Source organism: Pleurodeles waltl, chromosome 8 (genome assembly GCF_031143425.1).
Source record: "Pleurodeles waltl isolate 20211129_DDA chromosome 8, aPleWal1.hap1.20221129, whole genome shotgun sequence".
NCBI lineage: Eukaryota > Metazoa > Chordata > Amphibia > Caudata > Salamandridae > Pleurodeles > Pleurodeles waltl.
Genome location: NC_090447.1, coordinates 1,191,697,359 through 1,191,717,384, shown reverse-complemented (window position 1 = coordinate 1,191,717,384; position 20,026 = coordinate 1,191,697,359). Strand labels below are relative to the sequence as shown.

General features: G+C 41.9%; 1 protein-coding gene across 1 annotated transcript in view; it reads right to left on the bottom strand.

The window, feature by feature from the left end:
- The window catches only part of ATP7B (ATPase copper transporting beta), a 515,812-nt gene extending 501,825 nt beyond the window's left edge, over nucleotides 1–13,987 (bottom strand). The window contains exon 1 of the mRNA XM_069205459.1: nucleotides 13,966–13,987. The gene's annotated coding sequence lies outside the window, so the exon portion shown is untranslated. The remainder of the gene's footprint in view (nucleotides 1–13,965) is intronic.
- Between the last annotated feature and the right edge of the window lie 6,039 nt (nucleotides 13,988–20,026).

Genomic DNA, 20,026 nt, shown 5'->3' with positions numbered 1-20,026 from the left:
TCCATATCAGCAGATTCCTCCTTGGCATCCACAACCTATGCCTATGCCTTTTTTCCAGCCCCAACCCCAATATAATTTTAACCCTTTTTTAGGAAGAGGCCGGGGCAGAGGCAGAGGCAGAAACAGAAGGAGAGGAAGAAATGTGCACTGGGCACAAGAAGAGCCCCAGATGATGACCAGGAGCCGGAGTGTGATAGCACAAAAGAAAAACTAGTGGTCAACCTTTCCTGCTCAACCCTCACCCCTACCGAAATGATGGTCTTAGAGAAAGGTTTGGGTTTTGTTCCCACCCCTAGAGAAGATCAATTTAGACTGAATTGTGAAATGTCAGCACTATTCCGTAAGGTTAGACTGCACTTCTTTTTTAAAGATCAACCACCTAAGGTCTCTAGAGGTGACACGGATTTAAGGAACCCCTCTACTTTTACTCCTCCTGTTACCTCAATGCCTATAGAGGTACTGACTTTTGAGAAGGCGGTCCGTCATGAGATTCAACAACTAGAACCCCTCCGTACCTTTCAAAATGTGTCCAACTTGGAGCGTATGGCTATTCAATCTCTAGCGCATAACCCTGAAATCACTATAAAATCTGCAGATAAAGGGGGTGCAATCGTAGTTATGGATACTATTTTCTATAGACAGGAATGTCTTAGACTTTTGAGTGACGACACTCACTATAGACACATACAGACAGACCCTACTCCCCGGCTACAACGTACGATCCGCGGGATGATAATGGAAGCAGAAATAGCAGGATGGATTACACGACAGGAAGCAGAGTTCCTGGACACTAAAAATCCCAAAATACCTTACTTTTACTGTCTTCCTAAGATTCACAAGGGCACCCCACCTCCTGGCCGCCCCATAGTGTCTGGTATAGGCTCTCTTTTAGAACCTTTATCTAAATTTTGTGATTTCTTTTTACAACCAATGGTTCATAACACGTCTACCTTCCTTAGAGATACTAAAGACACCTTGATCCTACTTAATGATGTTAACGATGCAGGCCCCACAGATATACTGATATGCCTGGATGTGGAAGCCCTTTACACTAATATTCCACAAGAAGCAACCTTAACAGCAGTAGAAGACTTGCTGATGGCAGAAACGTGGACCTATAATACGCCAGTCAGTTTCATCATGCAATGCGCAAGTGTGGCACTGAAAGATAATTTTTTCCAGTTCGAGACACGTCTCTTCCACCAGATACAAGGTACTTCCATGGGAAGTACCTTCGCACCAAGCCTGGCATGCCTGTATATGTTTGCATTTGAACAACGCCACATTCTAACTCCTGAGCAACCATTTTTCAACAACATAAGACTATGGCGTCGCTACATTGACGACATTCTAGTTATTTGGAAGGGTAGTTATGAATTGGCATTAGATTTCACAAATTGGGTTAACACCCTTGACACCAATCTCCGTTTCAGTGCTAACATTTCGGATCAAGAGGTGGCTTTTCTTGATTTACGGATAACACTCAGAGATGGTTATTTGCATTCCTCTGTATACCAAAAACCCACAGATAGAAACAGTTTATTACTCTACAATAGCCATCACCCAAAATCATTAAGGGACAATCTTCCTTTTGGGCAATTCCTTAGGATACGACGGAATTGTTCAGACACAGACGACTTTCATCTTCAAGCTAAAACTCTCTGCAGTAAACTGGGTGCACGTAATTATCCTGCTAGATGTGTGAGACAAGCGAAGAAAAGAGCCAGCAATATTCCAAGAGAGACTCTTCTGGCTAACAATATCCGCACTTCTCAATCTAGACTTACTTGTGTGACTACCTACACGCCTTTGAGTAATCAGATTAAGAAGATCATCCGGAGACAGTGGCCTATCCTCAACAGTGCAGGAGAGTCCTTGGACTGCCCTTTGTTTGCCTTTAAGAGGACCCACAACATTAAAGATATGGTGGTTCACACCAGACCTGTACATAAAAAAACCACGGATGATGTCCACTAAGATCAGTGGTTGAAAGTCAAAGGCCATCACCCATGTGGGGGTTGTAACGTATGCTCAATGACTAAAAGCACCTATGAAGTAGATCTCGGTGAACCTAGGAAATGGCAACTGAAATCACACACCAATTGTCGCACTAAGAACTGCGTCTATATGATCACTTGTCCTTGTGACTTGAGGTACATAGGAATGACAACAAGAATGGTGAAAACACGCATCAATGAACACCGAAGCACTATCAGGTGTAAGAGGTCTGCAACAAAATTAACGAATCACTATTTGGAAAAACAACATACTGCAGACAACATCAGATGGCTAATATTGGAGACTATTAAAGACAACAATGAGTGTACAAGAAGACTCTTTGAAAAAGAACAACGATGGGTCTTTAGGCTAAGGACCCATGAGAGTGGGCTCAACGATGAGATCCCTTGGGCCTGTTTTACCCGTTGAACGTCGGGTCCCTTCAGATCACCTATTAACCTTTTGCATTACTATGTGAATCACTTTCCATGTGATTTTTCTATAAAAACACCTTTTTTTACTTTGGTAACTTTTGCATAATTCATGTTGTACGCACAGTGAGCGTACTTTATCTTGTATAGTTGGCAATTTTTGCATCAACTATGATACCGAGATATCTCCATTTTTCCTATTCATCTAGATCCTATGACAATTCCCTTGTATATATGGCCGACTTGGTTTTAGTCCTTCTTTTGTTTTTGTTTTTGTCTTTGATCCTGTCTTGGCTCGCAGTCCCCTTTCACTCTTTATTATCTCCGGGCATTTAAAACGAACCCCATTCGAACACAACTTTGTATTCCGGGGAACGAGACGGCTCACAGGTGAACCAACGCTTGTGGTTCGATGTCAAGTAAGTGCTGTTTCGGCGTTTTACGATCGCCGTTATTGACACACGCTTTCATGCCTCTGTCTTGAGCTTCATGTACATAATTGTTTACGAAGCTTCATTATTTTGGGTTCGAGCACTAGCCGGCACACGCGAGCTCCGCGCCTTCACAGACACGGGCGGGACGCGTTCCTGATTTGATACGCACCGCCCAGCAGGCTTTTCCTCTCAGTGGGGCTATCTACTGACTACCTGTGTTGAAATATACACACAATAGGGACAAGACTGTAAGCGTCTCTCCTATTCTTTCTTACTCCGAACCCCTTGACATTTGTTTTCACTAATTAAGTGATATGACGGATATCGGCTACGAATGATCTGGCGACTGGCCGACACTGCTGTTGTAGTTTATTGTTTTTTGTATTTTCAACTAGAGGGTACCCTGTAACTTAAGAACTTCCCTTCACTGAATATTAATTGTAGCTACCCTCGGTCTTACAATCGTGCGTTTTCTCTATCTTGTATTTTTTCGAGCGGTTTGAATACAATTCACCAACTATATTTTGCATGAGAGGCAAGTAGTGACATGTCTATGATGAGGTAATAATCCTATCAATTATCATGCGGTTTTTTTTAAACTGTTCTTTCTCTCTTTGTGTATGCATATATTCAGTTCATAATGGAATTTAGAGCCTGCTACCTCCCTGAGGGAGCCCACCAGTAATACTTGGAGGGTGAGCAAAAATTTAAGTTTTCTATCAGCACTCTAGATGTTTTTGTGTGTATTCACTAAGGCACATTTGGGCATTAGTCACAATCGTTCTTGTATGGCGTTCTCACGAGGTTATATAACAACCTATCAGGTACAGTGATTAAGATAACTGTTGCTGAATAGGTTATCCTTTGACGTTGGTTTCCTTTGTTTTACCTTTTAGGTTTTGAATAAATTAATGCACAAAGCAGTTTTCATAAAGGATTAGGTACGTAAATAGGTCCTGATGAATCGCATGAGATCAATTTCAACTCAATATAGCGAGAAACATGTTGACCCCTTGATTGAGTATCACGGTGATTCTGTGTACTCTGATCTTTTTTTGTACCCTTTTTTTACTTGAATTTCTAGTGAAAATTGTTTAAATTTTTGAGGGATTGTATACATTAACTTACCATATCCCTAAAACGATGTTTTTAACTATGCCAGGGGTTTAAATATCTGAATAAATAATTTTTTTACCCCTAGTCATTTTTAATCTTTTCCATACCAATCCTCTTTTTTCATCATCTGACCGGCTCTACACCAACTGCCTAAAAGATCTCCGGCAAAGAGCCCCTTTGTGGGGCCCGTCAGGCATTGCAGTGCCGGCCTGACGAGGAGCATAGCCCTATGATGAAGCATGTCACCGGACGGTGAGTGAGGGCTCTTGCTTCGAGCATATTGCTCCCCCCCTTTTTTTGTCTCTGGAAACCTGTCTTTACTACTATAACTCTCGATCTTTTTTCTCTGATTTTGGAACTGTGTGTATACTTTGTGGAGTATATAATTGGGAGACATACACACTGGACCAGGAGTTATTCGTTTTTTCTCCAAATCTCCCGTTCTGCCCCTCCTTTTTTGAAATTGAATGCTCAGCTCTACCACTGTACATTTGTACAAACAACAAAGAAACAAATGTGGCAGTGAATATTCACTGTATTTACTGCAGAGAAGTTGTATGTGCACAATTACTGATTTTGAAACAGAGTAAATTCATTACCGGCACTATACAGGCAGAGCAATCCAATAGCAAATGCACAGACTTGTCACACTGTTCTTCTGTTGTCCATGTATACCATGCCAGGACTGTGCATCGGATGCCCATGTACAGTCTAGACAATGCACAGAAAGCTAATAGGCAATATTTGCACTACACAGATAGTAGTATTTGCAATCCACAGGGGCAGCAGAAACTGGGTCCTAGCACAGGATAACTAATGACGAATAGAACACACACTCGCCACAGATTACTCCGCCTATAGAAATGCACGGACAAGCTGACAGCTCATTGCAACGATCACAGGACGGACAGGGTTTCAGACTTTGGTCATTCTCTTAATGGTTGAGGGCCAGCGTTGTTCTTGTTTAGGTTGTTCTTGTTTAGGTGTTCGCATTCCTCCTTGTTTGTATCATTCCTCCTTGTTTCTATCATGAATGATAAAAGTAATGTTTAGGAGGAAAACCTTCTGTACCAGAGCGCCTCCCCCAAGACACATTTAAACTCACAGTTGTGCCTCGGAGCCCCTCTGCGCAGCCTATGTTTACAGCATGTACGGAAGTGAAAAGAACGCCAAGCAAATGTATCAGCCAGTCTGCCTACCAAAGACCTGTCAATAGGTGTTTTTCTCTGTGTCTTCACATAATAAGGTAACATGTGAAGTATGCAAGAGGGGGACTCTTACACTCTTGGTTGGTCTAAGGCTAAGTCGACCTGAGGTCCAGTGGCTGCTCCTCCTCCATGGCAGAGGAGCGCCCCCCCCCCCCCCCCCAACACCAGCAGCAACCGCTGCAAACCCCTCAATAAGGAAAGGATAATAAACAAAGTTTACTATCCTTTCCTTGTTAAAGGGGTGGGGCACGTGGAATGACGAGCAGTGTGCACTCCCCTCACTGCGCATGTATGTTTGGCCAGCTATCTCGGGCTGGCAAAACACACATGTGCAGTGTGCTCTCTCCAGCCCAGCACTGTGTTGCCTGGCTGGAAAGACAAGGCACAGGCTCTTAGTCTGCCTGGGAGCCCCCTGACTGGGTGCTTCCAGCCAATCGAAAGGCTGCTTTGAACAGCATCAGGATTGGCCGCAGGGCAGGCTGTGCCTATCTGGCCTCGTGCAGAGACGACGGTGGATCGGCGGCGCGGAGGTCAGTTTTTATTTATTTATTTTTTTATGTTATTAATGTCGCCCGCTCAACCCCAACCTTGCCCCCACTCGCACCACCCCACTCCCTGTGGCCTCGCGACCTGCGACTGCTGAGGCCTTGTCTATCACTTCCAACACAGGGTATACACTCTATTATATGACTTTAAAACGAATCAACCTAACAGTAGTTCATGGTGCAGAAACTTTTTAAAACATGGTCACACTACATGTGAAAAGTCATAAAAGCCTCCAAGGGGTAGTACTTTCCCATAGTAAGCTAGGATTAAAAACATTCTATTTATTTGATTTTCCATTGTAAACTCGGAGTAAAAACATTCTATTTATTTGCAAACCGAAACAGTGGTTAAACATATTTATGTGGTTAATTCATTGGTTTGCTTCATGATTCAGTGCATTTTTTCATTACTAGCACACAAGATCATGTGAGGATATTCCTTGCTAGTATCTCAGGACTAGTCCGCTCAGATGGCTACTGGTCTGGGCCACTAAATTATGTGACTATGTGGCCGCAGCAGTTTTCTCATAATTATATATTTGACCCATTTGTCACATAATCCATCATCTGATGCATAATCCGCAGATTCTAACCAAAAAAATGGTTCTAGTTTACGAGTCAAAAGTCACAAAAAATACAGTGACACGTGGTGCTGCACAGTGAAAGGCCCTTTGCACAGGTTGACGGGTCATCTCATCTTTCTGTTGCTTATTGCTGTAGTTGAGTGTTAAACTGGTGCTATTGAGGTGCAACCAAATGCCCAGAGAGTGTTAACAACTGTAAAATGACAAAAATAATAAAGTAACACTATCACGATATGTGCCGAATTAAGCTGCATAATTTGCCTTTTCTTTCTGTGTTATGTACTCAACCCCTGCGAATAATTTGGCCCTACTCTGCCGCATAATTGCAGAGACCCTGCTAGTGGTACAGAGACAAGGCAATAACACTTGCTGTTTTTGGAACCCATAAGCCTCCTCTGCAAGTGTTCTGCAACTTTACAGAAGCATTCTTTCCAATAAACTAGTGTTTTCTTTTCAAGTAAGATCCAAGAAAATTCTGCCTCTAACACTCACACGTGCTTGAGTGAAATTAATGCATTATATAGTTAAGAACAGCTCAACGTACCTTATTTCAGTCTTCTAAATTTATCCAAAGTATGTTGTTTTTTTAACACGTGTACAGTAACTTTTTACTTAGTTATAGTACACATGGGCTATGTCTCTCAAACAAGTAACTTAAAACCTATGTTCTAGCTTTAGGCAGTAAACACAGTGTCATTTCTTCATCCTTAACAGCATTCTTTGAAGTATTCCCTTTTCTGGAGAATACACTAATAAAAACTGGACTTGTATGTTCTCTCTCAGTTTTCATCGCCCTGCAGCACTCAGTCTCGTGGGTTATTCTGTCCCACCTGATGGCTTCTAAGTCAGCTTCAAAAGAAAATTCTTAACCTTTACTTCGCTGCCACTTAATGCAAGGATCTTGGTGGTGTCAATGACAAAACAGAGCCCCCCGCGTGGGCGGCCCTGTAGTGGTGCAATGAAACATGGAGGTGCACCCCCCCCCTGCACACTATATGGAGCCCCCTTCCAGACTTACCCAGGAGCTCTCAGGCCAGACTACTGTGCTGGGGGGGGGGGGGCCTGGAGCTTGCCCCCCCCCTCAGCACCGCAGGGGATGTGGGGGCCTTTGTTAGGCAACTGGCCTCCTCAGCTCCACGGGGGCCCCCTCAGCACAGTGTGCTGTACACAGGTGGCAGGCCCCTGACTGTGTAAGGGGGGAGGGGGCCACCTCCATATACTCTGCAGGGGGGGGCCTCTCAAGTATCATTATGCCACTGGTTGGTGTACTATTTATCCTGTGTTGAATACGAATACACTCACTTACATCTACTTCCAGTGTTCCATCCTAACCCTTACTGTAAATGTCACTCGCCCACGGAGCTTCTTTGTCAGGCTCAAACATACAATCTTAGATGACTTTACTGCTGAGGATATTCATTGAACATTATTTCCCTAAGCATACACTTTACAGGTGTCATTCAGACAACAGACCAAATTATATGGATACACCGAGACACACTGAACATGCAGCTATGTTGAAAATATGGTCATACTAAGAAAACATTGAGGCATAAACTAGTTGTACCATCTACCTGCTCTGCCAATTATCTCCTTTGCAACTAAATATAAAGCTTCCCAGATGATTCTTTATAATCATCCAAGGCTTCCAAGTCTGCCCATGGGCAAATGCATCAACTATACAGGATATAACTAAACATTCTGTTTTTCATTACGCCTACTAATCAATGCACTAATGCTTGCAATAAAGTGCTGAAAGCTCAGCCCAGTTTCCAAAGGAAGATGCTGACCAACAGAACAGCAATCTTCACCCGGGAAGTTGCTGTGATGTGTGCTCTTGGGTGACCTGTGATGCAATCCTGCAGAAGACAGGCACTGCGTTGCAGTCAAAAAGGAATTGTTCCATTTAACAGTGGCATCTTGGACATTCCATAGAATTCTTCAACCCTCCAAAATCAGGAGTGATTCTTGAGATGGGATACAAATCTGCACATTCAGAGCAAACATTCACACATGACAGTGACCCTGACACACACTCTGCATGTACTGGTGTGCCTTTCAGTCACCAGATGGAAGACCATCAAGCTTGGATCACTGAAGACAGAGGCTCTCAGCAAGAGCTAGTGTGCTGCACATTGTAAACCGCATGTGGGAGTTGTGAGGCTCCCTGACAGAGATCAGAATACTCCTACAAGACACGCTACAGGACTGCTCATGAGAGAAACATTCAGGCGGGCTAGCCCTGGTGGAAATGAGCCAATTGGAGATAGGCCACCACCTCTCCTGCCTGTGGGTGTGATACATTTGGTATCACAAAGCTACCAAATATACCATTAAAATAGTTACATCACAACTACAATGAATCGTGCAAACAACAAAGAATCACTGTAACAAAAACTAAGAGCCAGTACCAACAACAGGCACACATTAAGCACTGTATTGCAAACAGGAAATCATCAAACTCGTCAGCAAACGTTCCATCAAACAGACCAACAACATAAGGGACTTCAACCTCTTAAGTGACCCAAACACCAGGGAAATTAACAATCCACACTATTTGACCTCGTAAGTGCCATCAACATCACAAAACACAAAATGGAACCTACATACAGGGAAGGCAATATTCTTTTTTAATCATCATGTCCATGCTGTCCAAAGAATAAAACTCATCAACACAACTGGACTGGACAGACCAATTTAACAATCCATTCTTCATCTATCCGACATTGATTAATCATCACTACCTTTAAAAACGTAGGGCAGAAGTGTTTTAATGAAAATTAATGCAATTAACATGTAGAAAATAAATGTGTAGGCCTCAGACAAAAAGCTGTATTGCAAAAGCAAGTGAGGGCACTAGGCTTTCATTGTTACGTGTGTTCATTTAGAAAGGCTCTAGGATGCATTTTTCTCTTCTTTTTAGAAACACTGACATAGGTCAGTAATGTGAAATGTTAAAACTTTCAATGACACAGATGTGCTGAGAAATGCATGACTTAATAGAAATTGTTTGATTTGGACCTTCCCAAAGGCATTGTTTTCATATAATATAATAATGTATTAAAATGTTTAGTTTTATTTCTGTGGAATGTTTTGTATGAACAATAGTACATTTAATTTAGAACGGATAGGAACCATATAAGATCAGAGTGTAACGCAGAGGCTTAACCATGAACTGTAGTTGTGTTATAGTAAGTGAATACTGAGAATCTTTCTGTGACTTGCAAAATGGTTCAGTTGAACGTTAATATCTTCAAGCTATTGTCTCTTCACTGCTTAGATGATGGAAGCTTTCCTGTTTCCATGAAGACAACATGCTCTGATTGACCGAGGCACTTGAGAACTGCAACTATTTGTTTCAACTGTTGATATGAAGATCTTATAAACATATCTGTTCCTAGAGTAGGGCAGAACTTTCTATGACCCAAATTCTGCGCATTCACTTTGCTGATCCCAGACTCTCTACAGAGCCCTTTGCAGACTCTGAGAGACCCTTTTTATTTCCCTTGCCTGAATCTATGCTGCTTTGAGAATCTACTGAGTTTCTTGAATCTCTCTCTTATCAAATTTTGCTTTGATTGATATTTGGGATTTAATGCAAAAAGCTTTGTGCTTTCACCTCTCGAATTTCTCTTTATGCATTCCGACTGATGTTTTTCTCTCATTTTCATTAGCTCAGAATAGGGACTTTTCTTTTATGGAACGCACTTTATGAATTTGTTCTGATAGTAGTGGCATGTATTGATTAATTAAGTGATTTATTCTATGATGATCATTAATAAAGATTTACTTACTAAATGGTTTTAAATAAAGCTTTGACACTCACACCAACTCTCATCATTGACTTCCAAGAAATGTACATTGAAACTGTGATGAAGAAATTGATTTTAAAATTCCTGATTAATTCTTACTTACAGCAAAGTTCTACCGAACTGAGCTCAGTAACAGTGGGGACGTTTGCTCAGATGAGTTGGTAAAATTTACGCCATAAACCAAATATTTATTAAAAGTCCCTGCTCCACCACTGGCAAACAGCAATGTCGGTCCTCCAAAGAAATCCCATTGACATACACATACAATATTTACTTACTGCATCAGCCACCATGAAACCCACAGCAAAGGTCAAATGTTCTCAACAACACACAAAAGGTTAAGTTGCACAACTATGCCCCAATGAAGGTCTAATCCACAAAATAAAATCCTTCCACTACTTAAGAAACTTAGAAAATCCCCAACAGCAAACACCATTTACAAACAAGAAACAGAAGGGACAAAACAAATCCTAGGATGATCCTACAGTACTGAAAAATAATGTTACAAATGAAGGAATCTCGACAATGGAGCTAAAACTGCATAATACACATCAGCCCTCAAATAATTCTCAACTAGAAGCAAAGATCTTTCCAAGCCTAAGGACTGCAGTGAATTAGTCCATGCAATATATCCTACAATTACTACGTTAAAGAGACTCCAAATAGAATGGCATCCCAGAGACCACACTTCTAATCAAAGATGACAGTGCAGTACTAAATTGGATTCAAATAGAAAAAGGAAATTAGAGATTTAGAGACCGTGACTCCAAGTCTGTGTTTGCTGACACCTGCCCAAACCCCTGTTTGGGCACGAGTCGAAATTTTGAGTTGCGTGGTACTTACTGCATCCTGTAATTACGGGTATAGTAATTACCTTATCCAATTTAAGCAGGTCAAACCTGATGGAATTTGGTAGGGGGAAACAGTACAGTATTTACTGTAACATGCAGATCTTGGTGTGCTAAGCACTAAAATCTGCATGTTATTCACCAAAAACTTGGAATAAATGTTATTTATTACACCTGAATTCCCTCGTGTTGGATTTTATCAGGTGCAATAATACTAATAATTTACCACCCTTTACTTAAATAATGTGTAACCTTCACCGAGTCCTGAAAACGGTCCCAACAACCATTTAAACAGGACCGAAACATAGACAAACCAGCTTGATGAAGAGGCCAATTCAGTGGTATGGATAATTTGCTGGGCGTCCTACCTAAACGTTTTTGGAGGTAATTGCCTGTTGTTTTACCTTTTCCATGCCCTCTTGTTGAGATATCAAGCCTTGTTTTTATTATTTACGTTGAGTTTTTTTTATTTCTTTTTTTGTATTAATTGTCATTTGCGTGGGCTTGATGGGAAGGGTTCTGATAGGGTTAAAATACTGAATTATTTTGAATCATATATTTTGTAATTAATATTGTAATTGAACTTTGTACTTATTATCCCTGTGTCTGACATTGCTCTTACTTTTTGTCTTCTGTGGGATCGTTTAACCTCTGACTTATTTGATGCATTAAGGCACACATACGCCTGTGTGTGCCAAAATGGCATTTGTTTGTGTTGTTGATATATTGGCTCCCTCAGCACACTCTAGGCATAACTCACACCTGTGTGGGGCACACAACAAACTAGGTGTGTCTTTGGCAATTTGTTTAAGCAGCATATAATAGTTCCACTCTTGGAGATCCCATCAGTCTAATTGCAGGTGCCATAGGGCGTAATACACTTGTAATACAGGTGGGATATCCATTACATTTGTCACAGAGTAACATGTCCGCCAAACTCTAAATCAGGTCCCATACAGGTAAGTATCTTCAGGAGGATACATGGTGTCACACCCACCCAAAAATGAACTTCTTCAGATTGGTATTTGGGGTTGTGGGCTGGAGTTGGGCTTGCCTGTGTCAGGTTTCACTGTGCATCAGCAGCACTGAAACAGACAAGTGTGTAACTCTGAAGTGTTGGCTTAAAGGCTTAAAGTAACCCCTGCTCTTCCCTCCCTCCCTCAGACAGAGCAATGATTAACATCGTCGAATCCTGCAGGTTTTGCACTGAAATTCCAGAGAAACATTTCACACTGTAAAACATGCTTCTTGCATTTTCTGCTCTGTGAATTGTTTACATATTTATTTTTCGTATGCTACTGAACACAATCTTAACATAGATTTTCTGTGATGGGAAACTGCTTGCTTTGGGGGTTTGTTTTGCAAAAAGGGCAGGAGGGAAAATGGGATTTATGAAGAAAGATAAAAGTACATGGCTCTTGGTGCAACTTTATAGATGAAAATACGGAGTGTGCCTAGCCCCTTATTATGGTTATGCATGCTACCCAGATATGGCAATTTATATATCCTTTAATTGTCTTATTAATTGTACAGAAGCACACACAACCTACCTACTACTTTGAGAAACAGCTTCTATTATTAACATATTTAAATGCACTCTTGTTGATCTTAGACCATGAAGACATGGCTAAAATCCAAGTTTCAGTATGTTTAACTGTGGGTAAAATGGTGCCCCTCGATTTGTCTCAAAATGCCTGGCATATATAAATGTGTAATGGCAAACTAAATATGTCTACAGTTTAGTAATGTACTACTAACATGTTGTTTCCCCCCCACATCCTCGTCACATTCGGTTTCAATAGGTTTTCAACAATACTCCATGCACACAATATGGTCCTTTCCATTGCACCTCATATTCCGGCTGATATAAATGTGTCCTCAGTAAATACTCCATATGGCTCCAAAGCGTTAGGACAAAACAATATCAAATATTGATCATGAGGTTTGCTCACTCTTTCGCATTAACACACACATATGCGCAAACACACTCTCACATTCTTTCTCTCCCTCATTGCTCGGTAGGTGCATCAACCCATCAAAATAGCTTACTGTCTTTGAAGCCTGTGACTGGCACGTTACAAACACATCACAGTAGCTGACACTGGCCCTGCTGGTCTATTTCAATGGAATCAGAGCTGTGACCTGCAGGTGCCAGTTTACATGGCATGTGCAACAGGTGTGAAACCTCACCAAACTAGCTCATTGCCACTGTAATCTGCGACAGAGCACTGCAACAGGCTCTCGGGACTCAAGCCTGTGATCAGAAAATGTAACAATCTGCCTTTCGTATTCTCAATTCACCTAATTGTACGCTGAAGTATGTTCTCAAACTCTTTTCAAACACATATTCTTAGATATATTTAATGTACGTGAAGACTGTTTAGAGTATATTCCTCCCTCCTACTGGCACCCGTAACTCTAATAACCCTCCCTGCCCCGCTCAAATCCTGCCCTCCCCCTTCGACTGCATATTCTACCATCGTTTTTTGGGGGTACACAGGAGTGGATTTCGGGGAGCCTCAGGTTCACATCACTGAATTTTAGTGACTAAGATAAGACCCAGCCGCAGCTTAAAATAGTGACTATTTAAAAGGTGACAGAACAGTTGTCTTCGTGGGGGTGTGATAGGCCCAGACGGAACGGAGGGTTGCGTAATGGCGCAGAAGGCTCATTGCTAATGGACCAGGGCAGAAGGTGTGAAGTGAATGAAGGGGCCTGAAATTAACCTACAATCTAAATTGCTGCTAAGTAAATAGATAAATATGAATTTTCCTATACCATGAAAACAACCGCATTTGTATCTTACCCCCTAATTTTTTTAAAAACAAAATTATGCCACAGAAATTTAGGATGTGAAAATAAATGCTATAACTGAGTATACGCGTCAATGTTAGATATGTATCCGTTTTCCTTTGTGTGCCTAAGGTTTCTACATATTGCGATATTTACAAAAACGTTCAGCATACAAAGGCCGAGTATGTGGTGTTACCTGTCGAGTGTGCCAGCAGCAGCTCCCCTTCTTGGCTCGCGGCAGTACAGAGCAGCGCAACAAGGCGCGCGGACTCTGGACTCGGCAACCAATCAATAGCGGGTCGCAGCCTCTGCCCTCTGCCCTGGAGCAGTAAAACAGAGAAGCCGCGCGGCCGGGTACGTGACGAGGGAAGGGGACGCAGCAGCAGGCCAGTGCCACCACCAGGCAGCTTTTAAGTAGGAGTTAGCCGAACCTACTATAGCTGCTGGTAAAATTATTCAATAGGAGGGAACAACATAGCTGTGTTTCCACAAACAGACAAAGAGCACCTTTACAACGCTAGGCAACACGAACTGCAAGCCAGCCCAGCGCGTGGAAACACACCCATTTCGTGGTCGCCGATTCACCAAAACGCAAGGGGTAGCAGGAGAGACAAACCCTTGAAACACCCCACTTTCCTCAATGACCGCAAGTCCCAACAACCTTATTAGCCTCCTAGTAAAGAGGCAACGAAAAGGGAATCTACATCCACTAACCCACGGTAACCCTAACTTATTTAATGGAGTGACTCTTAGAATAGCGCGTAATCACTTAAAGTGACCCTGAAGTCTGTACTTTTGTTTTGCCAGAGGTGTTGTGTACAAAGTCTCATTGCCTTCACCAGGCAAAATAAAGCGGAAAAAAAACAACAACAATTTCCTTTATCCCTTTCTGTTGCTAGGCCTAGGGTTTGTAGGTTCTTCAAGGGCCCAAGGTACCCAGAGCCAACAACCGAGCTGCACCGGGCAAATGTTTTTTAACTGAGTACCAAGTATAGTGATTTGAGAATTAATCAATGTAAAATCTCCCATAATTACCAATTAACTATTTTTATATATTGTCATTGATGATTCTATCTCATTGTAGAATAAATCTACATATTTATTTAATTTAACATGTTTTTGATAATTCATGTAGATGTTTACTAATAGGACAAATGCTTTTTTTTTTTTTTAGCGAGATCGAACAAATGAAAATAGCCAGTTTCAGATACATAACTTATCATACAGCTTTTCCATAGTGATAGCGCCCTTTTAATACAATTGATCTAATTAGCACCACTTATTTAATTATCCTGACCTAAATGTAGTTACTACCGGTCATCTCGAAATAATGCGCCCTAGGTTTGGGAACATTTCTTGAGCCCCACTACTCTCTTTGCGTACTTGAGTTCCTGATTTCTTACCAAAACCATTTTATTCAGTCATTCTGCAGAAGTAGGGATCTGCACGGAGCGCCAGTTTTTTAGTAAGAGGGATTTAGCAATAGCAGTGGCAATAAAAACTATTTTCGCCCAGCTAGGTGGAAGCCATGCCACAGGGTCATAGCCCAAATCCAAGAACCAGATAGTCGGAGTTATGGAGATCTGAAGGGTGGCTGTTAACAACTTCAATACCCTATCCCAGTAATCTTGGATAAGCCCACATGTGCCGATCACATGCGTCCAATTTGCTATACCTTGTGCTTGGCAGCGAAAACAGACATCAGGGCAGCTGGAGGTAATCCGGGACAGGGCTTGCGGGGTGCAATACAACGGCCATTTGCTGAAAAATATCATACAATGCCAATTTGCACCTCTAAGTGACCTGAAATTTAATTGATTGACTTTCTCCTAGCAATCCCTTGTCAGCTCCAAAACCTCTTGCCTATCCCATTTTCTCGCCGCTTTGGCCCATAGATCAATTTTTTTTCCCTCTGTAAGTAACCTTAAAGTGACGGACGGCCTTTACTCTGAGGATCTTGGGGGAGCGCCGCACAGATTTTATGTATATTTTTTTATATATTTTTTATACTTACAGGTTTTATATATTTTTGTTGTTGAGATGCATTGCCATGTATGCCTTTCAACACTACCTAGTAGCACGTTTGCAAAGCCAGCTCCAATCCTGGGCTGTCCTGTTGTCCAAGTTAGACAAGCTATAGTAGTGCCTTTACAGCATCATTACCATAGGCAATATGTATGAAGAAATTTTGCATTTCCTAATGGTGCAAATTGCAATTTCAGGCAGTTAGGAAATATAAAATGACATTTCGGTATGTATGAAAGGCATTTGCAGTGGTGAAAATTGCGGTTTCTATCCAGTAGAAATCACATTTTGGAAATTCCAAAATAGGAAATCGCTAATAGCGATTTCCAAATAGCGAATCGCTAACCACATGTACAAAGGATTTCCTAATTTGAATAACTGCAAAATGGCCATTTAGGAAATGAAATTACCATCAATTTAGATCTAGTGGTAACTAGGTGCAAACTATAAAAAGATACCCAAAATGCATCAAGGGCTTTCAGAATGGCAGCTCTGTATGTTTTGGCAAGGAGGGTGGTTAGCAACGTTAACAAATACATTTATTTTCCTAATACCCCCAATATCTGCAACACACCAAACTAATGTTTTACCAGGTAACACGGTTCACCAATGTCATCGGCTGTGTCGATGGGACACCTAATGCCATATGTCCCCTGTCAGCAATTGAATACATATATAGGAACAAGATAACCTCACACTCACTTGATGTGCAGGTAGTGTGTGATGCCACATGTATCATAACAGACCTCGTGGCCAGATTCCCAGGCAGCACCCATGAGTCCATGTTTCACCACAGTGGTATACAAAACCAACTCTCACAGGGCGACTTCGGCAATGGTTCCTTGAGTAATAAGAGAATAGTTGACTCCATGAATACATCGTGCAGAACTATGTGTGTAATGTGACCTAATAGTATCACTTCTCATACTCTTAAGGAGACAGTGCATATCCCTTGCGTCCCTGGATTCTCACACCATACCTGGCTCCTAGAAGAAGTGAGAGGCAGTACAACAGGACAGACAAGACAACACGCTCCATCATCAAGAGGACCTTCAGGATACTGAAGTCCAGGTTTTGCTGCCTCCACAAGAATGGCGGGGCACTGCTGTAGAGACCTGAGACATGCTTTAAGATAATTGCCACATGTATCACATTACTCAACATTGCCATGTGGAGAGGTCTGCACAGCATAGCCATTGAAGAGGAATCTGACTCAGATGATGGCTTACCACTGCTACAGGTGCAGCATAATTGGACACGTGCAGCAGAGGGTTTTGCACGATGGACAGAGATCACCAACAACCAATTATGAGGTAAGAGTCATTACCACATCTAAAGAATGGACATAACACAGGATGGCAATGCATGGTGCATAACATAAAGATCACCTTTTATTCAACGTGTTACAATTATGTCACTCTCCTAAAGCAACTGTATCCATTGCAAATGTAACATTGTTTTAACTAGGCAACAAAGTATGCCATTACAAACATAAACAGTAGACCCATGACTCTGAGTGTTCAGGATAGTCACTTCTTCCAGCCTCTGCATTTGGATAACTTGTCAGCATCATTCGCCTGTGGGAGTGGGGATGTCAGACCCAGAAATGTTCTGCTGCCTGCTACAGCATACCTCCTCCATAGATGTGGCACTGATGCTAGAGCTGTCTTCACTCTGAGGTGGCAGCAATATGTTGGGGACAGAGAGCTTGTTACGTTATGGGGAGTGAGTAAAGGGGAGTGGACTTACGTTGGGTGGTGCCTGCAGAGGTGTCAATGTCAGACACTGCCACCACACTTTCTGGTTCCGGTCCCTTGATGTGTGTTTACATGGGAGTGAGAGGGGGATGTTTTGAGGGTCCATAGCCTGTGTCACGACCCTCAGCCATCCTGCTGGTAACCTTCTCCTTTGTGCGGGATCTCAGGTCATACCACCTTTTGCAGATTTCTGGGATGGTCCACTGTTACGCCAAGGGAATTTATTTTCTCCAAGATGCTGTTCCATACATTGGCCTTCTGGCTCTCAGGAACAGAAAGACCGGCCTTCCTGGATAGCTGATCCATATGGACCACACATTCCTCTGCTCTGAGCTACATCTCCCTTTCAGAGAATTTAATCTTTGGCTTTCTGCTCCCAGATTCCTTGTCCCCATCATCTTTGGACATGGTGCAGTGCAGTCAAAGATATCCCCTTGCCAGCAGTCAGGCAGGAGCACTCCTCCCTTCCAGCACCTTCCTAGAACTCTGGGTTGTGGCCACACTCTGTATCTGTAAACTTCCTAGTCTGACATCATCATTCTCCATCCAGAATGCAACTTTTCCTAATTTGCGATTTCCTAATTGTGAATGTGAATCTGTAGGAATTGCTATCAATGGAATCAGTGGCTACATACATATTGGTTTGCAATTCCCTAATAGCGATTTGTTTTGATGCACTATTTGGAAATCGTAAATCCGAAATGATGTACATATGGCCTTATGTTATTTGTAGCTCACTTGCTTTACTTATGCCAGAGTAAGAATCCCCTCTAGGTTGACATCAGTATTGAGTGTCCTGGTTTATTTGAGGTACAGCTAAAGCAGCTTCTTGGAGGTGACATGAGTACTTCTCATTGAGAACAAATTGCACTTATACTAAAAACAGGTGCACCTGCATCTTCGAAAGTCCGAGCTGTCAGAGTTTGTTGCCTCGTAGACTCACCCGGTAAGGGGAAGAATTCAATGGGCAGAATTGATTCAAATTTAAATGCCTTAATTCGGAATTATTATTAAGCAGCCTTAAAATATTGGCTTGATTATTCTTGTTCCTAGGGCACATATTCCTGCCTGTAAATTACCTTGTACCTCTACTCCTCCTTTATGTCTCCTTTCTGGCCCCGCCTATTACTCTCAGGAGGTAAGAGAGAATAATTATAAACACTGTGTGTATGAGTTTAATTCCAAATACATAATCCCGGTTTTAAATTACCACCTAGCTCAAGGTGGGATTGAATTGATATCCCTGAGCTTATTTTGATTTTAATTTCTACTAGTCATACAAGAGTGGTGCCCCTTTGCTTGTGATATGCTCGCTCTGCGTGGGCCCTCATAGTCATGCTGGAAAGGTAAAGGAGTGATATCTAGCTCCACTAGAAAGCCCAGAGGACCGTAGAGTGTGAATTCCTGATTGCCAACATCAACAAGAGCCTCCTTTCTACATACCTCTGCATTTATTTGAGAAACATTGCCTACATCTGAGTTAATGTGTGCCCTCCATTACATGGTCTGAATCCTGTGAGTCTCTGGTGGCCTAAGTCAGCAAACACCTACCGCTTGCCTGACTACCTTTGCTGAAACAAGGAAAGACTCTTAGATTTTGGTAGCCGCCCATATCTTAACTTGTGTGTGCAGAATCATCATTACCTGGTCGCAATGGAATAGAAATTAGCGCTTTTACCCTATGAGTTTTCATTTTTTTAAACTTCTTATTTTGCCCACTTAAACGGAGGCACACATTTTTATCAGCTGCCTCACAGCTTGCACCATCCTGTGACTGTTTTGCATTGATTTGGACATGTGAGTTAGTCATGAAGGTATCAGACAAGTAGTGTGTATTTTGTCCACTCCTGCCCTGTGCTGGGTGCTGAGTGGTGACATCTCGGGTGCCTGTCACTGTCAAGCCTTCTGCCGAACTTGCTATGGCAGGGCATAGAATTTAAAATATTTTACTTGTCTATTAGAATATGTAAAAGTTATTGCGGGCATAGTTTATCAACAATCAGATAGCACACACACCTTGCGGATTGGTAATTTAAAAATAGCATTTCCACTTTCGTTCGGAGCTGATTAATTTAAGAACAATGGTGATGATATAGTTTTCTAATGAATGGAACAAATTAACTATTAGTGAATACTTATTGGATTGATATTCAAATCCTTTGCAACCGATCAATAGAGTGGAGTCAATACTACAGAATATTGATTTGTCTGATTAATTAACATATTCACATCTTCTGTTAAATTGTGATAAAAAGTAGGTGCTCCAATTTTAAATGCTCAACCATGTCAAACAGCTGAAATTCAGATTCATTGATAAAACGTACAAGGGTAGTGGCGGTCAAAGTGCCGCACCTCCGTATCGTTACAGTTTATATTAAGCAACAAAGTCAGAGAGTATGAGAGACTGGTGCCATGTTGGTCGAGTGCCCAACTACCCAATAGGCACTGAGAGTTGTGTACCAAGATACACAATGA